The sequence below is a fragment of the Oncorhynchus keta genome, unplaced genomic scaffold (assembly GCF_023373465.1).
Source record: "Oncorhynchus keta strain PuntledgeMale-10-30-2019 unplaced genomic scaffold, Oket_V2 Un_contig_16758_pilon_pilon, whole genome shotgun sequence".
Lineage (NCBI taxonomy): Eukaryota > Metazoa > Chordata > Actinopteri > Salmoniformes > Salmonidae > Oncorhynchus > Oncorhynchus keta.
This window is the reverse complement of record NW_026280100.1, coordinates 3,150-12,427: the sequence shown is the minus strand read 5'-3', so window position 1 is coordinate 12,427 and position 9,278 is coordinate 3,150. Positions and strand designations below refer to the sequence as shown.

At 41.1% G+C, this 9,278-nt stretch overlaps 1 long non-coding RNA gene across 3 annotated transcripts; it reads right to left on the bottom strand.

Annotated features, from left to right (window-relative positions):
- Positions 1–957: 957 nt before the first annotated feature.
- LOC127919464 (uncharacterized) lies at positions 958–7,115 on the bottom strand. Of its 3 annotated transcripts, none has more exons than XR_008103044.1 (4): positions 7,045–7,115; positions 4,073–5,864; positions 2,817–2,854; positions 958–1,373 (listed from the first exon to the last, which is right to left on the bottom strand). It is a non-coding gene; the product is annotated as an uncharacterized LOC127919464 (long non-coding RNA). The 3 variants fall into 3 exon arrangements; XR_008103043.1 differs by lacking the exon at positions 7,045–7,115 and adding an exon at positions 6,625–6,651 and having other exon boundaries at positions 4,073–6,168; XR_008103045.1 differs by lacking the exon at positions 7,045–7,115 and having other exon boundaries at positions 4,073–5,178; positions 5,789–5,936.
- Positions 7,116–9,278: the final 2,163 nt, after the last annotated feature.

Below are 9,278 nucleotides of genomic sequence, written 5' to 3'. Positions count from 1 at the left end.
ACAGCTGTTGTATTCAGCATTTCACTGTAAGGTCTACTACACCTGTTGTATTCAGCATTTCACTGTAAGGTCTACTACACCTACTGTATTCAGCATTTCACTGTAAGGTCTACTACACCTGTTGTATTCAGCATTTCACTGTGAGGTCTACTACACCTGTTGTATTCAGCATTTCACTGTAAGGTCTACTACACCTGTTGTATTCAGCATTTCACTGTGAGGTCTACTACACCTGTTGTCTTCAGCATTTCACTGTAAGGTCTACTACACCTGTTGTATTCAGCATTTCACTGTGAGGTCTACTACACCTACTGTATTCAGCATTTCACTGTGAGGTCTACTACACCTGTTGTATTCAGCATTTCACTGTAAGGTCTACTACACCTGTTGTATTCAGCATTTCACTGTAAGGTCTACTACACCTGCTGTATTCAGCATTTCACTGTGAGGTCTACTACACCTGTTGTCTTCAGCATTTCACTGTAAGGTCTACTACACCTGTTGTATTCAGCATTTCACTGTGAGGTCTACTACACCTGTTGTATTCAGCATTTCACTGTAAGGTTTACTACACCTGTTGTATTCAGCATTTCACTGTAAGGTCTACTACACCTACTGTATTCAGCATTTCACTGTAAGGTCTACTACACCTGTTGTATTCAGCATTTCACTGTGAGGTCTACTACACCTGTTGTATTCAGCATTTCACTGTAAGGTCTACTACACCTGTTGTATTCAGCATTTCACTGTGAGGTCTACTACACCTGTTGTCTTCAGCATTTCACTGTAAGGTCTACTACACCTGTTGTATTCAGCATTTCACTGTGAGGTCTACTACACCTGTTGTATTCAGCATTTCACTGTGAGGTCTACTACACCTGTTGTATTCAGCATTTCACTGTGAGGTCTACTACACCTGTTGTATTCAGCATTTCACTGTGAGGTCTACTACACCTGTTGTCTTCAGCATTTCACTGTAAGGTCTACTACACCTGTTGTATTCAGCATTTCACTGTGAGGTCTACTACACCTGTTGTATTCAGCATTTCACTGTAAGGTTTACTACACCTGTTGTATTCAGCATTTCACTGTAAGGTCTACTACACCTGTTGTATTCAGCATTTCACTGTAAGGTCTACTACACCTGTTGTATTCAGCATTTCACTGTAAGGTCTACTACACCTGTTGTATTCAGCATTTCACTGTAAGGTCTACTACACCTGTTGTATTCAGCATTTCACTGTAAGGTCTACTACACCTGTTGTATTCAGCATTTCACTGTAAGGTCTACTACACCTGTTGTATTCGGCATTTCACTGTAAGGTCTACCTACACCTGTTGTATTCGGCATTTCACTGTGAGGTCTACTACACCTGTTGTATTCAGCATTTCACTGTAAGGTCTACTACACCTGTTGTATTCAGTATTTCACTGTAAGGTCTACTACACCTGTTGTATTCAGCATTTCACTGTAAGGTCTACTACACCTGCTGTATTCAGCATTTCACTGTAAGGTCTACTACACCTGTTCTATTCAGCATTTCACTGTAAGGTCTACTACACCTGTTGTATTCAACATTTCACTGTGAGGTCTACTACACCTGTTGTATTCAGCATTTCACTGTAAGGTCTACTACACCTGTTGTATTCATCATTTCACTGTAAGGTCTACTACACCTGTTGTATTCAGCATTTCACTGTAAGGTCTACTACACCTGTTGTATTCAGCATTTCACTGTGAGGTCTACTACACCTGTTGTATTCATCATTTCACTGTAAGGTCTACTACACCTGTTGTATTCAACATTTCACTGTGAGGTCTACTACACCTGTTGTATTCAGCATTTCACTGTAAGGTCTACTACACCTGTTGTATTCAGCATTTCACTGTGAGGTCTACTACACCTGTTGTATTCAACATTTCACTGTGAGGTCTACTACACCTGTTGTATTCAGCATTTCACTGTAAGGTCTACTACACCTGTTGTATTCAACATTTCACTGTAAGGTCTACTACACCTGTTGTATTCAACATTTCACTGTGAGGTCTACTACACCTGTTGTATTCAGCATTTCACTGTAAGGTCTACTACACCTGTTGTATTCAACATTTCACTGTGAGGTCTACTAAACCTGTTGTATTCAACATTTCACTGTAAGGTCTACTACACCTGTTGTATTCAGCATTTCACTGTAAGGTCTACCTACACCTGTTGTATTCGGCATTTCACTGTAAGGTCTACTACACCTGTTGTATTCATCATTTCACTGTAAGGTCTACTACACCTGTTGTATTCAGCATTTCACTGTGAGGTCTACTACACCTGTTGTATTCATCATTTCACTGTAAGGTCTACCTACACCTGTTGTATTCGGCATTTCACTGTAAGGTCTACTACACCTGTTGTATTCATCATTTCACTGTAAGGTCTACTACACCTGTTGTATTCAGCATTTCACTGTGAGGTCTACTACACCAGCTGTATTCAGCATTTCACTGTAAGGTCTACTACACCTGTTGTATTCAGCATTTCACTGTAAGGTCTACCTGTTGTATTCAGCATTTCACTGTAAGGTCTACTACACCTGTTGTATTCAGCATTTCACTGTAAGGTCTACTACACCTGTTGTATTCAGCATTTCACTGTAAGGTCTACTACACCTGTTGTATTCAGCATTTCACTGTAAGGTCTACTACACCTGTTGTATTCAGCATTTCACTGTAAGGTCTACCTACACCTGTTGTATTCAGCATTTCACTGTAAGGTCTACTACACCTGTTGTATTCAGCATTTCACTGTAAGGTCTACCTACACCTGTTGTATTCGGCATTTCACTGTGAGGTCTACTACACCTGTTGTATTCAGCATTTCACTGTAAGGTCTACTACACCTGTTGTATTCAGCATTTCACTGTAAGGTCTACTACACCTGTTGTATTCAGCATTTCACTGTAAGGTCTACTACACCTGTTGTATTCAGCATTTCACTGTAAGGTCTACTACACCTGTTGTATTCAGCATTTCACTGTAAGGTCTACTACACCTGTTGTATTCAACATTTCACTGTGAGGTCTACTACACCTGTTGTATTCAGCATTTCACTGTAAGGTCTACTACACCTGTTGTATTCATCATTTCACTGTAAGGTCTACTACACCTGTTGTATTCAGCATTTCACTGTAAGGTCTACTACACCTGTTGTATTCAGCATTTCACTGTGAGGTCTACTACACCTGTTGTATTCATCATTTCACTGTAAGGTCTACTACACCTGTTGTATTCAACATTTCACTGTGAGGTCTACTACACCTGTTGTATTCAGCATTTCACTGTAAGGTCTACTACACCTGTTGTATTCAGCATTTCACTGTAAGGTCTACTACACCTGTTGTATTCAACATTTCACTGTGAGGTCTACTACACCTGTTGTATTCAGCATTTCACTGTAAGGTCTACTACACCTGTTGTATTCAGCATTTCACTGTAAGGTCTACTACACCTGTTGTATTCATCATTTCACTGTGAGGTCTACTACACCTGTTGTATTCAGCATTTCACTGTGAGGTCTACTACACCTGTTGTATTCAGCATTTCACTGTAAGGTCTACTACACCTGTTGTATTCAGCATTTCACTGTAAGGTCTACTACACCTGTTGTATTCATCATTTCACTGTAAGGTCTACTACACCTGTTGTATTCAACATTTCACTGTGAGGTCTACTACACCTGTTGTATTCAGCATTTCACTGTAAGGTCTACTACACCTGTTGTATTCAGCATTTCACTGTAAGGTCTACTACACCTGTTGTATTCAGCATTTCACTGTAAGGTCTACTACACCTGTTGTATTCAGCATTTCACTGTAAGGTCTACTACACCTGTTGTATTCAGCATTTCACTGTAAGGTCTACTACACCTGTTGTATTCAGCATTTCACTGTAAGGTCTACTACACCTGTTGTATTCAGCATTTCACTGTAAGGTCTACCTACACCTGTTGTATTCAGCATTTCACTGTAAGGTCTACTACACCTGTTGTATTCAGCATTTCACTGTAAGGTCTACCTACACCTGTTGTATTCGGCATTTCACTGTGAGGTCTACTACACCTGTTGTATTCAGCATTTCACTGTAAGGTCTACTACACCTGTTGTATTCAGCATTTCACTGTAAGGTCTACTACACCTGTTGTATTCAGCATTTCACTGTAAGGTCTACTACACCTGTTGTATTCAGCATTTCACTGTAAGGTCTACTACACCTGTTGTATTCAGCATTTCACTGTAAGGTCTACTACACCTGTTGTATTCAGCATTTCACTGTAAGGTCTACTACACCTGTTGTATTCAGCATTTCACTGTGAGGTCTACTACACCTGTTGTATTCAGCATTTCACTGTAAGGTCTACTACACCTGTTGTATTCAGCATTTCACTGTAAGGTCTACTACACCTGTTGTATTCAGCATTTCACTGTAAGGTCTACTACACCTGTTGTATTCAGCATTTCACTGTAAGGTCTACTACACCTGTTGTATTCAGCATTTCACTGTAAGGTCTACTACACCTGTTGTATTCAGCATTTCACTGTAAGGTCTACTACACCTGTTGTATTCAGCATTTCACTGTAAGGTCTACCTACACCTGTTGTATTCAGCATTTCACTGTAAGGTCTACTACACCTGTTGTATTCAGCATTTCACTGTAAGGTCTACCTACACCTGTTGTATTCGGCATTTCACTGTGAGGTCTACTACACCTGCTGTATTCAGCATTTCACTGTAAGGTCTACTACACCTGTTGTATTCAGCATTTCACTGTAAGGTCTACTACACCTGTTGTATTCAGCATTTCACTGTAAGGTCTACTACACCTGTTGTATTCAGCATTTCACTGTAAGGTCTACTACACCTGTTGTATTCAGCATTTCACTGTAAGGTCTACTACACCTGTTGTATTCAGCATTTCACTGTAAGGTCTACTACACCTGTTGTATTCAGCATTTCACTGTAAGGTCTACTACACCTGTTGTATTCAGCATTTCACTGTAAGGTCTACCTACACCTGTTGTATTCAGCATTTCACTGTAAGGTCTACTACACCTGTTGTATTCAGCATTTCACTGTAAGGTCTACCTACACCTGTTGTATTCGGCATTTCACTGTGAGGTCTACTACACCTGTTGTATTCAGTATTTCACTGTAAGGTCTACTACACCTGTTGTATTCAGCATTTCACTGTAAGGTCTACTACACCTGTTGTATTCAGCATTTCACTGTAAGGTCTACTACACCTGTTGTATTCAGCATTTCACTGTAAGGTCTACTACACCTGTTGTATTCAGCATTTCACTGTAAGGTCTACTACACCTGTTGTATTCAGCATTTCACTGTAAGGTCTACTACACCTGTTGTATTCAGCATTTCACTGTGAGGTCTACTACACCTGTTGTATTCAGCATTTCACTGTAAGGTCTACTACACCTGTTGTATTCAGCATTTCACTGTAAGGTCTACTACACCTGTTGTATTCAGCATTTCACTGTAAGGTCTACTACACCTGTTGTATTCAGCATTTCACTGTAAGGTCTACTACACCTGTTGTATTCAGCATTTCACTGTAAGGTCTACTACACCTGTTGTATTCAGCATTTCACTGTAAGGTCTACTACACCTGTTGTATTCAGCATTTCACTGTAAGGTCTACCTACACCTGTTGTATTCAGCATTTCACTGTAAGGTCTACTACACCTGTTGTATTCAGCATTTCACTGTAAGGTCTACCTACACCTGTTGTATTCGGCATTTCACTGTGAGGTCTACTACACCTGTTGTATTCAGCATTTCACTGTAAGGTCTACTACACCTGTTGTATTCAGCATTTCACTGTAAGGTCTACTACACCTGTTGTATTCAGCATTTCACTGTAGGGTCTACTACACCTGTTGTATTCAGCATTTCACTGTAAGGTCTACTACACCTGTTGTATTCAGCATTTCACTGTAAGGTCTACTACACCTGTTGTATTCAACATTTCACTGTGAGGTCTACTACACCTGTTGTATTCAGCATTTCACTGTAAGGTCTACTACACCTGTTGTATTCATCATTTCACTGTAAGGTCTACTACACCTGTTGTATTCAGCATTTCACTGTAAGGTCTACTACACCTGTTGTATTCAGCATTTCACTGTGAGGTCTACTACACCTGTTGTATTCATCATTTCACTGTAAGGTCTACTACACCTGTTGTATTCAACATTTCACTGTGAGGTCTACTACACCTGTTGTATTCAGCATTTCACTGTAAGGTCTACTACACCTGTTGTATTCAGCATTTCACTGTAAGGTCTACTACACCTGTTGTATTCAACATTTCACTGTGAGGTCTACTACACCTGTTGTATTCAGCATTTCACTGTAAGGTCTACTACACCTGTTGTATTCAGCATTTCACTGTAAGGTCTACTACACCTGTTGTATTCATCATTTCACTGTGAGGTCTACTACACCTGTTGTATTCAGCATTTCACTGTGAGGTCTACTACACCTGTTGTATTCAGCATTTCACTGTAAGGTCTACTACACCTGTTGTATTCAGCATTTCACTGTAAGGTCTACTACACCTGTTGTATTCATCATTTCACTGTAAGGTCTACTACACCTGTTGTATTCAACATTTCACTGTGAGGTCTACTACACCTGTTGTATTCAGCATTTCACTGTAAGGTCTACTACACCTGTTGTATTCAGCATTTCACTGTAAGGTCTACTACACCTGTTGTATTCAGCATTTCACTGTAAGGTCTACTACACCTGTTGTATTCAGCATTTCACTGTAAGGTCTACTACACCTGTTGTATTCAGCATTTCACTGTAAGGTCTACTACACCTGTTGTATTCAGCATTTCACTGTAAGGTCTACTACACCTGTTGTATTCAGCATTTCACTGTAAGGTCTACCTACACCTGTTGTATTCAGCATTTCACTGTAAGGTCTACTACACCTGTTGTATTCAGCATTTCACTGTAAGGTCTACCTACACCTGTTGTATTCGGCATTTCACTGTGAGGTCTACTACACCTGTTGTATTCAGCATTTCACTGTAAGGTCTACTACACCTGCTGTATTCAGCATTTCACTGTAAGGTATACTACACCTGTTGTATTCAGCATTTCACTGTAAGGTCTACTACACCTGTTGTATTCAGCATTTCACTGTAAGGTCTACTACACCTGTTGTATTCAGCATTTCACTGTAAGGTCTACTACACCTGTTGTATTCAGCATTTCACTGTAAGGTCTACTACACCTGTTGTATTCAACATTTCACTGTGAGGTCTACTACACCTGTTGTATTCAGCATTTCACTGTAAGGTCTACTACACCTGTTGTATTCAGCATTTCACTGTAAGGTCTACTACACCTACTGTATTCGCGCATGACAAATAAGAAGTGAATTGATTTGGTTGACTGATAACCTGAACCAAGTCACAGGCATTGGTTACCTTCAGGTTACTAGTCCAACGCTCTAACCACTAGGCTACCCTGCTGGTTACAGTTTGAAGTAACCTTCAGGTTACTAGTCCAACGCTCTAACCACTAGGCTACCCTGCTGGTTACAGTTTGAAGTAACCTTCAGGTTACTAGTCCAACGCTCTAACCACTAGGCTACCCTGCTGGTTACAGTTTGGAAGTAACCTTCAGGTTACTAGTCCAACGCTCTAACCACTAGGCTACCCTGCTGGTTACAGTTTGAAGTAACCTTCAGGTTACTAGTCCAACGCCAACCACTAGGCTACCCTGCTGGTTACAGTTTGAAGTAACCTTCAGGTTACTAGTCCAACGCTCTAACCACTAGGCTACCCTGCTGGTTACAGTTTGAAGTAACCTTCAGGTTACTAGTCCAACGCTCTAACCACTAGGCTACCCTGCTGGTTACAGTTTGAAGTAACCTTCAGGTTACTAGTCCAACGCTCTAACCACTAGGCTACCCTGCTGGTTACAGTTTGAAGTAACCTTCAGGTTACTAGTCCAACGCTCTAACCACTAGGCTACCCTGCTGGTTACAGTTTGAAGTAACCTTCAGGTTACTAGTCCAACGCTCTAACCACTAGGCTACCCTGTTGGTTACAGTTTGAAGTAACCTTCAGGTTACTAGTCCACCGCTCTAACCACTAGGCTACCCTGCTGGTTACAGTTTGAAGTAACCTTCAGGTTACTAGTCCACCGCTCTAACCACTAGGCTACCCTGCTGGTTACAGTTTGAAGTAACCTTCAGGTTACTAGTCCACCGCTCTAACCACTAGGCTACCCTGTTGGTTACAGTTTGAAGTAACCTTCCGGTTACTAGTCCACCGCTCTAACCACTAGGCTACCTTGTTGGTTACAGTTTGAAGTAACCTTTGGTTACTAGTCCACCGCTCTAACCACTAGGCTACCCTGCTGGTTACAGTTTGAAGTAACCTTTGGTTACTAGTCCACCGCTCTAACCACTAGGCTACCCTGTTGGTTACAGTTTGAAGTAACCTTTGGTTACTAGTCCAACGCTCTAACCACTAGGCTACCCTGTTGGTTACTAGTCCACCGCTCTAACCACTAGGCTACCCTGTTGGTTATAGTTTGAAGTAACCTTCCGGTTACTAGTCCACCGCTATAACCACTAGGCTACCCTGTTGGTTACAGTTTGAAGTAACCTTCCGGTTACTAGTCCAACGCCCTAACCACTAGGCTACCCTGTTGGTTACAGTTTGAAGTAACCTTGGTTACTAGTCCACCGCTCTAACCACTAGGCTACCCTGTTGGTTACAGTTTGAAGTAACCTTCCGGTTACTAGTCATTTACATTTACATTTAAGTCATTTAGCAGACGCTCTTATCCAGAGCGACTTACAAATTGGTGCATTCACCTTATGACATCCAGTGGAACAGCCACTTTACAATAGTGCATCTAAATCTTTAAGGGGGATTACTTTATCCTATCCTAGGTATTCCTTAAAGAGGTGGGGTTTCAGGTGTCTCCGGTGTCTCTAGTCCAACGCTCTAACCACTAGGCTACCCTGCTGGTTACAGTTTGACGTTTTTTTCTTGAGTGGGCAGCTTGATGAGAACATGTCAATATTTAAATCACCCAGAATATATACTTCTCTTTGTGGCATACATTATCCAGCATTTCACACATATTTTCCAGATATGAGCATGCAGAGTCTGACAGCACAGTGGGTCGATAAGGATTTCGGACTGAGGAAAGCCACATTACATGCTCAAGAATGTGCTGGTTC